The sequence below is a fragment of the Mytilus edulis genome, chromosome 1 (assembly GCF_963676685.1).
Source record: "Mytilus edulis chromosome 1, xbMytEdul2.2, whole genome shotgun sequence".
Taxonomy (NCBI): Eukaryota; Metazoa; Mollusca; class Bivalvia; order Mytilida; family Mytilidae; genus Mytilus; species Mytilus edulis.
The window spans coordinates 77,827,623-77,841,351 of NC_092344.1; the positions used below are offsets into that span (position 1 = coordinate 77,827,623).

The window sequence follows — 13,729 nt, forward strand, 5'->3', positions numbered from 1 at the left end:
ACAAAAAAAGGTCTGCTTGGTCGCTCGTTATCAGACGCAAATGTGTCCTCATTAAGTTATAAAACCAAAATATCTTAAACTTTAGAAAGGCTAGTATCTAGTAATGACTTAAGGGTCGCCATACATATTTTGTGAAAGATAATGGAACTCATCTTCGCTAGCCAAGCGTAACGATCAATTCCCCTCATCTCCACCCTTGACAGATTAAGCCATCATTTCTGATAACACTGGTGCGCAGAGGAGCGAAATGAATGGAACTATATTATATAAAATATTTTCTAAAGTTTACAAAACAATAATAATGGATATAATGAGGGAAATAAGTAATATCTTGATAGGTTCCCCTTTCGATGAGAAAACTTTATTTAAAGTCAAACAACACATTTAGATCACGGTTTATAAAAGAATGTCATGTTTTGGAGAACATAGTTATAATTATTGCTTTTCAATTTTTATAACTTTTCAGCATTGATATGTATCTCCTCAAACAGAATGTGTGTCTGATATTTCCAAGCAAGTCTTTAATAATTTGGATCCTATATCTATTTGGAGAATGATCAAGTAACATCAGCTGTCACATTGCCTCGATGTGAACATCAATAAGTCGGAAAAAAATGTTGAACTGTTTCGTCGTTGGTTGTCTTATTTTATGTCATACTATTGAAATATATTTCCTTCTACTTCTGTTCCTATCATCTGATTTATACCAAACAAGTATCAGAGTAATTATGATAAACAACAAGAACGCCAGCGATCCTGTTATAATTCCTGTTAACTCACCTCCAAACCTGAAATGAATACATATAGAAAGATTAATTAGGTTTACACTCTCGTTCTCTGATCTCTGGTAGAGATGGGAAATTCTAAAAGTTCTAATCTGCTGCCTTTTGTCAAAGGCGCAACCAACTAAATGCATTTATATATGTTTATTATGAATGTTAAGAAAATTATCAGACTAAATGACATATAGTTTGATAGAACTGACGCCAAATAAAAACAAGATTTGTATGTTGTGTTGGCTTTTCTATCTAAGAAAATGCCTGTACCAAGTCAGGAATATGGCAGTTGTTGTCCATTTGTTTCATGTGTTTGAGCTTTTGATTTTGTCATTTGATAAGGGACTTTCCGTTTTGAATTTTCTTCGGAGTTCAGTATTTTTGTGATTCTACTTTTTATCTCCCTCTTGTTTTGATAGGTATTGGAATAAAGTAATATTTGGGATTCAGGATCCAATACAAGGCGTGAATAATGTCATGAATGCATTCTAAAACTAAATAATGATTTTATCTCTAAAGCGATGAAGCCAGATATAACTAATCATGACAATATTTACATTTTATAGAGGCTTCGTCTTTCGTAGCTAGCTGAATGAAATCATAATTGGGATATTAATGTCCCAAATGCAAAGTAGGGAAAATTTTATATAAGAGATTACACATATAAACTATGTAACCGCTAGAGAACTAAATAAGAAAAATGACCGAAGGGGAAAAGTAAGTCGGTCATCAGTTTGAGATGCATATTTTAGATCTGTATAAAATTATAAAGAAATTTGAATAATGTTTAAAAACACTTTAAGATTTCAGATGACTCAAATTAGATAACGGAGTATATATATATCTCACAGTTCTTACGATATTCCAGAGCATGTATTTCCTATCATGATTTTCTTGCTTATAAGGAAGTTCTAAACAAAGAGTTTCAAGAGGTGAAGTTGCAATTATTCCTTTGTAAATTTACGTATGCCATCACGAGTAGGTTGACCGGTAAGGAATATATATTATAGTGGATATTCTCCAAATGTCGTTACCAAAATCCCAACCCCTTTCCCCCGAATATGACCTACCAAATTAAACTTCTAATCAGATGTGTACTAACATGAGCAACATGACGGGTGGCATATGTGGGACACTATCTGTTTACCCTAAGATCACTCTCAGATTTTATGGGTTTCATGTGCTCAGTCTATAATTTTCTATGTTGTGTTTAGTGTACTATTGTTTGGCTGTTTGGCTTTTTTCTTTTTAAGCCATGACGTTGTCAGTTTATTTCTACTCATTAGAATGAATGTCGCTTTTATATCTGTTGCTTCTTTTTTAGAACATGAAAAGAAATTGTTCGACACATTTCAAGCATGAAAATATAACATACAATTTTCAAAAATATTAGATGCACATTTTTAATTTGCGTTACATTGGTGTTAAAGTTCGATTAATTTAGGAAAACACTCTTTGGGTAACGGATGAATTAACCTAGATACTGTCAGCGTTTCAAACCGTGACGTATGCACCGAGTGCTTCTATTTTTATATATGCTTTCGTATATTGTGTGCAGGAGATAAGAAAAACGATACATATGTACATGTAGTGATTAATTGAAGAATGACAAAAACAACTAAATGTTTTCTCTTTTCTCATCTATTATTCGTTACTTTACATACAATTCGTTTTCTTGACAACAACTGCTTCCACAGCAACCAACTGGACAGGATTGAACAAATGTATAGCCATCAAGGGAGCATGAAATCATTGGGGGAAGTCCTGCAATTAAAAGGAGCTTTATTAAAGATATCTATCAAGGGAGCCTGCAAACATTCGAGAAAGTTCTGCAATCAAACTCACCTTTATAAGAGATAGCCATCAAGGGAGTATGCAATAATTGGAGGAAGTTATGCAATTAAAACGCAGCTTTTTTGAGAGATAACCATCAAGGAAGCATGCTATCATTGAAGGAAGTTCTGCAATTAAACGCAGCTTTATTAGAGGAGGAGTTTCTACAATAAAGCATGTCATTAAATTGAAAGCATATATAACGAACCATTAATGATAAATATAACTAACCATATAGGATAAATACCTTGCTTAAAAATGTAAGTTTTCATAAAAATCCAATCTTGAGATATTTTTTTCTAGTATACCTCTTGTGCATTACGTCTGTTAGTATACGTTTGTTAATGCATTTTAATTTGTAAGCATAAATGATTCTTTTTGTATCAAACTTTAAATTTTGTTCCTCAGATCGGTGGGGTTAGATGTCTTACTGTTTTGAGTCTGGATTCTTTTGTATTTTACTTTTTACTGGTGTGATATTAATAATTTTAACATCTTTGTATTGAATGTAAAATTCAGTCGTACATGAGGAATGTTATTAGATATAAACTCAACATAGATACCAGGATTAAATTTTGTATTTACGCCAGACGCTCGTTTCGTCTTCAAAAGACTCATCAGTGACGCTCGAATCCCTAAAAAAATTATAAAGGCAAAAAAAAGTAGGAAGTTGAAGAGCATTGAGGACCAAAATTCCTAAAAGTTTTGCCAAATACAGATAAGCAATACGTTATATTGTTCCATTTAAGAACTTTTTTTCATTTCAATAACTCGTGTACTTATTTGTTGAAGGATTTATATACTGGTATTAATTATTCATTTCAAAGCTATTCGCAGTTATGTTGCCTATTGTCTTTTTAAGAGAGTATGACTTTTAGTATGAATCTAATCTATAAGCAAACTTCTCTTAAATTTTACTTTAGTAATTGCAATAATTCACATAAAAAAAAGTATATACTATGGTGGCCGGTTAAGGCCATTTCGCGTTTTGGCGTTTTCGCCCTTCATATTATATAGGGCGAAAACGCGAAGTCAAAAACGCGAAATCGCGAAAACGAGAAAACGCGAAAACGCGGAATCGCGAAATGCAAAATCGCGAAAACGCGTAATCCCGAAGTCGAAAACGCGAAAATGGGAAAAGGCGAAGTCGAAAACGCGAAAACGCGAAATCAGAAAGAAAAGATATTTCGCCTTTTCGCGTTTTCGACTTCGCGTTTTCGAATTTGCGATTTTGCGTTTTCGCGTTTTTGCTCTATAGAATATGAAGGGCGAAAGCGCGAAAACGCGAAATGGCCTTAACCGGCCACCAAAATCTCCTTGAAGAAACATAGAGTTCATTTCTCTATGAAGATATAAAAAATAACTGATTTTGATGAACCATGGTATTTTTCCCAATTATAACGATAACGTTTAAATAATTGAGACCTCTGTCAAATCAGGGTAATTTGATGAACAGCAGTATAAAATTAAATCAAGCTGACGATAGTCGAACATTACAATTTGGCGGCTGACGGTAAAAGGTATTTCAACCATCGTGATAGATTTTAGGATTATTCATTACAACAAGGGCCCCTATATGTTAAGACGAATATATATCTGATTTATATTTTCATTGCCTTGAAAGATATTTCTGGTTTGCTTTCTTTTATTTTATTGATCTCGTTAGGCAGAAATAATTTACAGTAACAGAACCTTTTGAAATGCGTCAAACTGTGATGGCAGTTAGCGGAAACTGAGAAGACACAAATCTTGACAAAATATTCAAAATAATATTAAACGTAAAAACTACGAAGAGCCAATGGTCTGAAAAGCGTTTTAAACTGGTCCGATCTGTCTATAGAAATACTGAACTCCGAGGTTAATTAAAAAAAGGAAAGTCCCTAATCAACTGGCAAAATAAAAGCTCAAACACACCAAAAGGAATGGATAACAACTTTTATATGCCTGAAATGGGACAGGCATTTTCTTATGTAGAAAAGAGTTCCAAAGTGTCTAAGTCCGATTTCTCTTTGGTCCGAGTTGTTCTTATTCCACCCCAAGCTGTCACAAAACTTTATTTTATCGAAATTCCTCTCAATTCCCTTCGTTCAACTATAGAGAAAGCATAATAGGATGTAGTCTTTGTTTTGAACCGACAGTTCATATTTTCACTTTGAAACGACCCAAGTTTAAAACGCTACTTGTAAGTTTAATTACAAATCCTAATTCGTAGATGTATACCGATTTCTGCAAATTTCTTTATATGATAGTCCTTTAGAAGCATTACCAATAATTCCTAAATATTCAGCATCTTAATGAATAGGCACGCCAGTCTTATCATGGTCAAAGGAACTGTACAATTGAGAAAATGTTGGTTTCTTTTCAGAGGGAAAATCAAAATGTACCTATAAACATGAATATCCCTATAAAGATAACATACCATTAACGATGCTAGTCTTGATAAGGAGAAGTGAATAAAACTTCATGAGATTGTGATGAATACCTTACTGCTTTTGTATAAATGACAGAAGTTCATTAATAGAGACATCATGGGGAGTAAATGATGTATATTGTCGATGACATATTGCAATAGAAGCATTTCATAAATAAACTCATTATAGATATAAGGCTTAAAGTTGTATACGCCAAACGCGCGTTCAATCTACAGAACACTCATCAATGACGTTCGAATCAAAATGGTTAGAACGGCTTAATAAAAGAAGGGCGAAAGATACCAGAAGAAAAGTCAAACTCATAGATCGAAAATAAACTGACAACGCCAGGGTTAAAAAATAAAATGACAAACAGACAAATAATAGAACACAACACATAACACATAACATAGAAAACCAAACTGGGGGTGATCTCAGGTGCTCCGGAAGGGTAAGCATATTATTTCAAATCCGGTTAATAGTCTAATTTGGTATTCACATTCATGAAAAGGGAATGAGATTGTAGTTACGACATAAGGAACATGTCCGAAATCATCTGTGAAACGAATTAACGGTCAACCAACTTGTAATGGCGTCTGTAAAGTTTACGAAGGGATGATTGCATGCAACTGTAACATTTAGAAATCTTGGTTTATTAGCTCCCTTATTAGCAGCAATCCTCTATCAAGGAAATCATAATAGGACATACAAGCCCGGGTATAACGTATCAATTGTGAGATATATACTCTGTATGCCGGCGCTGCTGGAATGTTGCTACATAAAAATGGAAAGTTCACGATTTGGAAGCTGAAATCATCTCTTTTGTAGTAAAGTTTTGTTTACAACCGACTCTCATTGTCAATTTCTAGATGTAAGTCAAGATATGATTTTGTTATCAGTAAATTAAAAGCAAACTAAATATTACTATTATGTTATATACATATACACATTCATGGATCTACAATCTGTCGATACCTGTAACTTGGCATTACACAAGGTCATGTTTTTCTCTGGCTGTTTATGACGTCTTTACACTAAATTCATTGGAGGTTGAATGTGTACGGATTGATAGTCTAGTCTTAGATGCATGCATGATTTTTTTATTAGTTGTTAGTGGCTTTGAACTAGCTGTCAGATAACTGCGAGTACTCTCAGATCTGTTCCTAGTGTCTTTTTGTTGTCGGGATGTACAAGTACCCTGCCACCTCCACTTGTATTTTTGTCCATCTGATGAGTTTAGCCTTTTTCAACTGATTTTTATAGTTCGTTCTTATGTTGTACTACTATACCAATGTCCCAGGTTAGGGTGAGGGTTGGGATCCCGCTAACATGTTTAACCCCGCCACATTATTTAAGTATGTGCCTGTTCCAAGTCAGGAGCCTGTTATTCAGATGTTGTCGTTTGTTTATGTGTTACATTTTTGTTTTTCGTTCATTTTTTTATATAAATAAGGCCGTTAGTTTTCTCGTTTGAATTGTTTTACATTGTCTTATCGGGGCCTTTTATAGCCGACTATGCGGTATGGGCTTTGCTCATTGTTGAAGGACGTACGGTGACCTATAGTTGTTAATGTCTGTGTCATTTTGGTCTATTGTGGACAGTTGTCTCATTGGCAATCATACCACATCTTCTTTTTTTTATATGACTTAACTGTATCTGTTGTATCCTTATCTCTAGTTTAATGGTATAGATGTGAACTATTCATTGAGAGAACATCATCTATATAGCGGAAAGTAAAGTTAAAGGATATTGATAAATTCTTATCTTTCATCCTAAGAAGTTCCTGTATAAAGTCAGCTTCATAATATAAAGGAACAGGTCGACAGGAAGAGGGACACAATTGGTGTCCATTGGAATGCCGACAGTCTGTTGAAAAACACGTCCTCCAAACGTAACAGAAGGATTCTTTACAAAGAAGGATTTATCCCTCCCCAAGACAAGATACTTGTATCTACGTTCGCCATTCTTTTTTATGAAACAAAGCAATACCAACTCTTTCAATTTTTCTTTTAGTTTGAAATAGGCTATACTTGTGTAAAGTGTAGAAAAGTCTTTTTGTTTAATACTAAATGTTTTAAAATACGAAGCTGAAGAGGACGGAGCACCTCGAATTTCGTAAGTGTTTTCCAAGTAGAGCCAAGATAATATGTTTCTGGGGTTAAAAATGCAAAGTTTGTAAAGGACGACATCAAAAGTTCAATGTAGGATAAAAAAAAAAGATTAATTTATATAGTTTTTCACTGACCCCCTACCCCCCCCCCCCCCTTTCTAAACTTAATATGGGAAAAATTGAGTGACCAATAAGTATATATCTGAAATCGATGTCAATTAAACAAAACTGACATCCCCACCCCCAAACTATTAAGTTTTTCATCCTTCATTGATGTGTTGGTGTCGTCCCTAAGCAGTGTTGTTCGATGACTAATGATTCTTCCACAATATATATCGAAATCCAAAATCTAATTAAAAGGTTGAAATGGTAATAAAATGCAAAACAAAAATTCAAAAATAAACTTATCCCGGAATCAGATTTATGCACCTGGGATATTCATTATATGCAACACATTTTAATCAAACAATATCCGTAGTTTCACTATACTGGCTACTGGGTTAGTGTGGCCCTCCAGTTAGTAAGTCCACTAAGATATAGTTTAACCTAATGGAAGTTATAACATTAATTTTTTTATATTTCTGCATCAGAGCTGTACTTTGAACTACATCTTGAACATTGTTATGAAAGTTATACGGTATCGTTTGGTCAATCTCAAACCACGGGGTTACCCCACTTATTATATTATTTTCAAAAGACAATTTATTATGTTGGTTTTATCTCTATTAAACTTCAATATATTATTAAAAACTTACATCTGTCTTTTTTCAAGTGAATTCTTCATGAAACATGTGAAACGTTTTAGTATTAGCTTTAGTTTTGGAAATATGTCACATTACGTAATAACGTAATTGAATAAGGCGAAATAAATTTATATAGTACAGTCCTGGTTAATCTCTTTACAGTACATTTTAACAAATCTAAAGTAAAATTAAAATAGAATGGAGGATGCGTCATGATAACTTGCAGTAAACATTTCATATAAATAGCGATTACAAGAAACGTTTCTCTTTTACCGTCTCCTAGTACAATGAAAGAAACAGTAAAGTTGTCGTGACATGATCTATTTATAGTTGCTTTTGGCATTTTTGTTTTAATAAAGGCAATAGTAGTATACCATTGTTCAATAATCATGAGTCGATTTAACTGAAACACATCCGGGTCACAAACCAAACCTGAGGGAAACCCATCAACTATGAGAGGGGAAAAACGAAACAATAGAAACACTGAACTGCTACGAAAACAAACGCCAATTTACATAGAACGGACTTTGTGACTTTCCTAAACTAGTACAGAAAATTTTCAGAAAAAAAGATGGATCGAACCTAGTTGTATGACTAGTAAAACCTCTGCTTATTTGGCAAAGTAAAAGATGTCTTTTAGATGACAATAGTACGTGAAATGAATTCATATGTTCATTGATGGTCCTTGGATATATTTTGTTTTAAAATGAATTCGTCTTTAAGTAGTTGAAACCTTTTTCAAATATTAAAAAAAAAATATTTACTGTACTAGCGAAAGACATACTCACGATTTTTAGTTTTAAATTTGGTATTATGAAATTATATGTATTACATTGGTTCAAAACTGATTAAATGATATATAAATTCAAAAGAGTATCAAACTTACTAATTTATAAATGTTTTTTCAGAGAGTCATTTCCTCTAGAATTAGGATCCTGAAAAAGAAATCTGGTTTTGTAATCGGTTATTATGCTTACAACTGAAATCTGATACCGCTCGTTCTTAAATCTAATGTATGCCAAACGAGTGTCACAATAACTATAGGAAACAACAAATGTATTCGAAATATCTTCTTTAAAATATTCAATCACATTAATTGAAAGTTTGCGATAATATCAAAACTTTTGATTTATCTACGTAATCGGAACTAGATACAAATTTCTTCTTGTTTTAGATCTATAAATTGGCCAGTTTTGTCTTCTTCCCGATAGTGTCAATGTTCCTGAATAGGGTCATGCATCTGTGCATAGCAAAAGACGCTTCAGTTATGTTTTGATCCTGTGTCGTTCCTTAAGAGTTCATGTGATGCTCTAATACAGTTTTCTTTTTCATATTGATAGACATTGAATTGTATCGTCTCAAAATTAGATAAAAACATCAAAACTATCGTTGTATATTAGCTGTTGTTTCATTTTCATATGTATGACCCGCCATGACATGTGCAGGCTTATGAAGGTCGAACGTCATTGTAAGAAAAATTATAAACATGATAAATATCGAGATTCAATGAAATACGTATTTGTGAAGAAGAGATAAACACTTGCCTTGGCTTCTTTTTTGCTGACGCCGAACTATACATCATATATAAGTTTTGAAGAAGTTTTACTTTATCGTTTGAATATTTGAATCTACATTTTGAATTGATACAAAAAAAAAATCAAATTTCTGCTCTATAAATGTCCTTTCATAAATGAAATCTAAACTATATCCTTAACAAATGCACTGTATAAAATGCATATAAGAGAACACCTACTTATAAACTGTTACGCGTCGCATACTTACTAAGTATAGAGACATGCATAATAAATCTAAAATAAAAAAAAGGAATTCTTTAAGCTTACTTTGACAAGTTTTAAACTAACTTCATTTCAACAAGTTTAAATAACATGTTCTAAAAAAATGTTCTGCTTTATAAATTAACTTTCATAAATGGAGTCTGAAATATAACCATAATAAATGCACCGTATCAAATGCATATATGAGAACACCTACTTATAAACTGATACGCGTCGCATACTATGTTTAGAGACATGCATGATAAATATAATTAAAAGACGAATTAAAAAAAAGGAATTCTTAAAGCTTACTTTAATCTAATTTAACTTCATTTCAACAAGTTTAAATTACATGTTCTAAAAAAGAGCTAAGAATTGTTTGTATTAAAGTAAATTTAAGTCTTTGAAATTTTATTCAAATACGCTTTTGAACATTACTTAGAGCCAATAAATACAATAATTTTGTATTTTATAAATTAGTGCCTTCAATAAATAAAAGCCGTCATAGAACAGTCTCATTTTCATACCGATATTCGAAATGACTCGTTTCATTGCTATTACAACAAATATGTCATAATAACATGACAGAGAGGTTTGTTTCGGAATATTCTAGATAAATATACAAAAAGCTAATTTTAGACAGTGTACCCTCCTAAGCTTGGAAGTGGCTAGTCACATATAGTTAATGGCGTTTTTCTCACAAAGACGTTCTATCTCCATAAGCCTTGATATGTCGTGGCTGGTCACATATGTTTGACAGATGACAAATGCGTTTGTAAATGCTAATTGCGATTGTCATACAAGTGGGGGTGTTTAGCTAGCTATAAAACCAGGTTTGATCTACCCCTTTCTACATAAGAAAATGCATGTACCAAGTCAGGTATATGACAGTTGACTGTCCCTCTGGTATCTTTCGTCCCTCTGTTGTTATCCATTCGTTTGATATGCTTGAACTTTTGATTTTGCCTTTTGATTACGGAAATTCTGTTTTGAATTTTTCTCGAAGTTTGTTATTTAAGTATATTTTTTTCTTCGGTAAACGTCCTAATAAAATTGTGTTAATTCATAAGAAAACAAGCATTGCCAAATGGTGTGAAGGGTGTCACAGTCACATTAATATCAATAATAAAAGATGTTAATATTTGCTGCTTACAGAAGAAAAATTGAAAAATATGTACAAAACTGAGGTTCTTACCTTCAACATTTATCAAAAATGTATCTATTAGTCCTTATAAATAAAAGAGAAAAAAAACCAAATCATATGGTTATCAATAACACAGAATTAGCATATGCATAGGGGAAAAAGCATTATTTCCAAATGAAGTCTTTGATCAAGTCAGTCTTCTCACATTCACGAAAATTTTTAAGAAGCTAAATGTATGCACAAATACAGTATTTAAAAATACTGTCTTAGTGCATACATCATTTAGATTGGCTTACCCTCTTAAATTGAATTTCATCTCCTATGCGTAATAATATCGGTGTTAGTTATAATGTAGTTCATTGAAACCAGGAAGAAATTGTCGGATGCAATTTTATTTTTCACTTTAAAACGGAAAGATCATATATATTTACAAACATTTAATGTTTTCGCTTTATTATTTTAGGTCGCAATAGTGTTGAATCAATCGTTCAAACCCTGTCATCTCAGTCATGAGTTTTCTTTTTTTTAATCCTTAATCACATTCACTGCTTTAGTTTGAATATTCTAAAAAACAAATGTACATATATGTAAACTTACATCTATTCACTTTCTAAATAAATATTCCTATACTGTTCATTTTCCTTTTGTTTAAATGTCACGCAAATTTACGATTGTAGAAACTAATTGTTATAATTAGTTTTAAAATTACACAATTCGCATTCCTAGTTAGTGATTGTAATTGTTCAAAAACGGGTAATCAATTGTTGTTGTTTTTTGTCGTAAACATTATACTCGATTGTGTTTTTTCCATTTATTGTGCAATATATATTAAAGATAAAATTTACAATTGGGGCTTTAATGGTAATGAACGATTTATATCTGCACATTTATATGATTAATTTATATATGTTCCCATAGTGTTGAAGATTAAATTTTAAACATTAATGAATTTGCATTTGTAAAACATTATGAAAAGATATTTTCCTTCAATGTCCGAGGATTTGGTTTTAATTGTTCCAAAGAAAATAATACGCGCCTTGTAATTTAATCATGTTAATAGTAATCCACAATCAAAGTCAGGCTTCAAAGTAATGGTGACATTACCTATTCTAGAGGGGGTGTGAATTTTATAATATTAAAACATTTGACGATTCTACTCTTTACAGAAGTATTTCCCATTCCAAAATGAAAGATAAATTTAAAAAGTTTGTCCTGCTTTGTTTCATAACAAAAAAATGATGGCCGTCGTCGATACAAACATTTGTCTTGGGGAGGGATCGATACAACCTACTTTGTAAAATATCACTCTGATTCTAACAAAGATTTCTCTGAATTTGACATTATCAAGATGCTCGATATTTTGATTGACAACATATATATCACGTTAGGATTACGTTTTTAAAAAAAAACAATTGGCATTTCAGTGCGATCCAACTGTGCCTCTATTCTTGCCGACTTGTTCTCCTATATAAGACTGACTACATACAGGATATCTTTTGAAGAAAGAAAGGAAGTTATCAATATCCTTTAACTTTACTGTCTGCTAAATAGATGATGTTATATCACTAAATGATTCAAAATGCGTGACTATGTTGAAGCGTCTATCCCATCGAACTTGAGATAAGGGATGCAATAAGCTGAGTCTGCCTCATATCTTGACAGTCATATAGAAATTGACAATGAGGGTCAGTCAATTACTATGTAGAAACATTCCACCAGCGCCTGCATGCGGAGACGAGGAAGTTGTTAAACCAATAGTTCCAAGTGGTGAAGTTGAAATCATCCATTCGTAAATTTTACGGACGCCATCATGAGTTGAATGGCCTTTAGGGATAATCCAAGGGTATCACCAGCCCAGTAGTCAGCACTTTTTTGTGCTGACATGAATTATCATTGATATGGTTATATTTATAAATTAACTGTTCACAAAATTTAGAATTTTTGAAATACTAAGGCTTTTCTACCTCAGACATAGATTACCTTAGCTGAATTTGGCAAAACTTTTAGGAATTTTGGTCCTCAATGCTCTTCAACTTCGTACTTTATTTGACCTTTTTAACATTTTTGCATTCGAGGGTCACTGATGAGTTTTTTGTAGACGAAACGCGCGTCTGGCGTATATACAAAATTTAGTCTGGGTATCTATGAGGAGTTTATTTTCACAGATGAAAGTGATTCAGTTTTAATTGCCGTAACTACAATCCAATCCCCTTTACCCCGAATGTGACGTACCGAATTAGACGAATTACTGGGTTTTTACCAGCATGAGTAACAAGGCCGGTGCCACATGTACAGCAGGATCTTATTTTTCTTTATTAGCCAAGGTATTGTCAGTTTATTGTCGACTTATAAGTTTAAATGACCCTTTGGTATATTTCGTCTCTCTTTAAATACTGTTGTCTCTAATGAACACAGTGTCTATAGAAATTTATTTGTACTACGTACTATCAAATTATGTTTTATCAGCCCTAAATTCGAAGTCACTTCTGGAGGAGGATTCCTCCTCGAGGATGTCACCAGCCCAGTAGTCACCACTTCTGTGTTTTGTAAACAGTTCATTTATAATTATGAACATATCAATGATAATTCATGTAAACACAGAAGTGCTGACCACTGGGCTAATGATCCTATCAGGAAATAAAAACTCCACCAGCAGTGGCATCGACACAATGGTTGTAAATATACTCATCATAAATACCAGGTATAAAATTTGAGCAAGGCACATTTACTCATGCTCTTCAACTTTGTACTTAATTGGCTTTATAACTATTTTGACATGAGCGTCACTGATGAGTCTTATGTAGACGAAACGCGCGTCGGACGTACTAAATTATAATCCTGGTGCATTTGATAACTATTAACACCACTGGGTCGATGCCACTGCTGGTCCCCGAGGGTATCATCAGCCCAGTGGTAAGCACTTTGGTGTTGACATA

General features: G+C 32.9%; 1 long non-coding RNA gene across 8 annotated transcripts; it reads right to left on the bottom strand.

Moving 5' to 3' along the window:
- Positions 1 to 264: 264 nt before the first annotated feature.
- On the bottom strand, positions 265 to 11,460 carry LOC139490739 (uncharacterized). Of its 8 annotated transcripts, XR_011656390.1 has the most exons (6): positions 11,391 to 11,405; positions 10,845 to 10,877; positions 9,657 to 9,682; positions 8,761 to 8,809; positions 2,441 to 2,540; positions 265 to 788 (listed from the first exon to the last, which is right to left on the bottom strand). It is a non-coding gene; the product is annotated as an uncharacterized lncRNA (long non-coding RNA). The 8 variants fall into 8 exon arrangements; XR_011656387.1 differs by lacking the exon at positions 9,657 to 9,682 and having other exon boundaries at positions 11,391 to 11,437; XR_011656383.1 differs by lacking the exons at positions 10,845 to 10,877; positions 11,391 to 11,405 and adding an exon at positions 11,090 to 11,354.
- Positions 11,461 to 13,729: the final 2,269 nt, after the last annotated feature.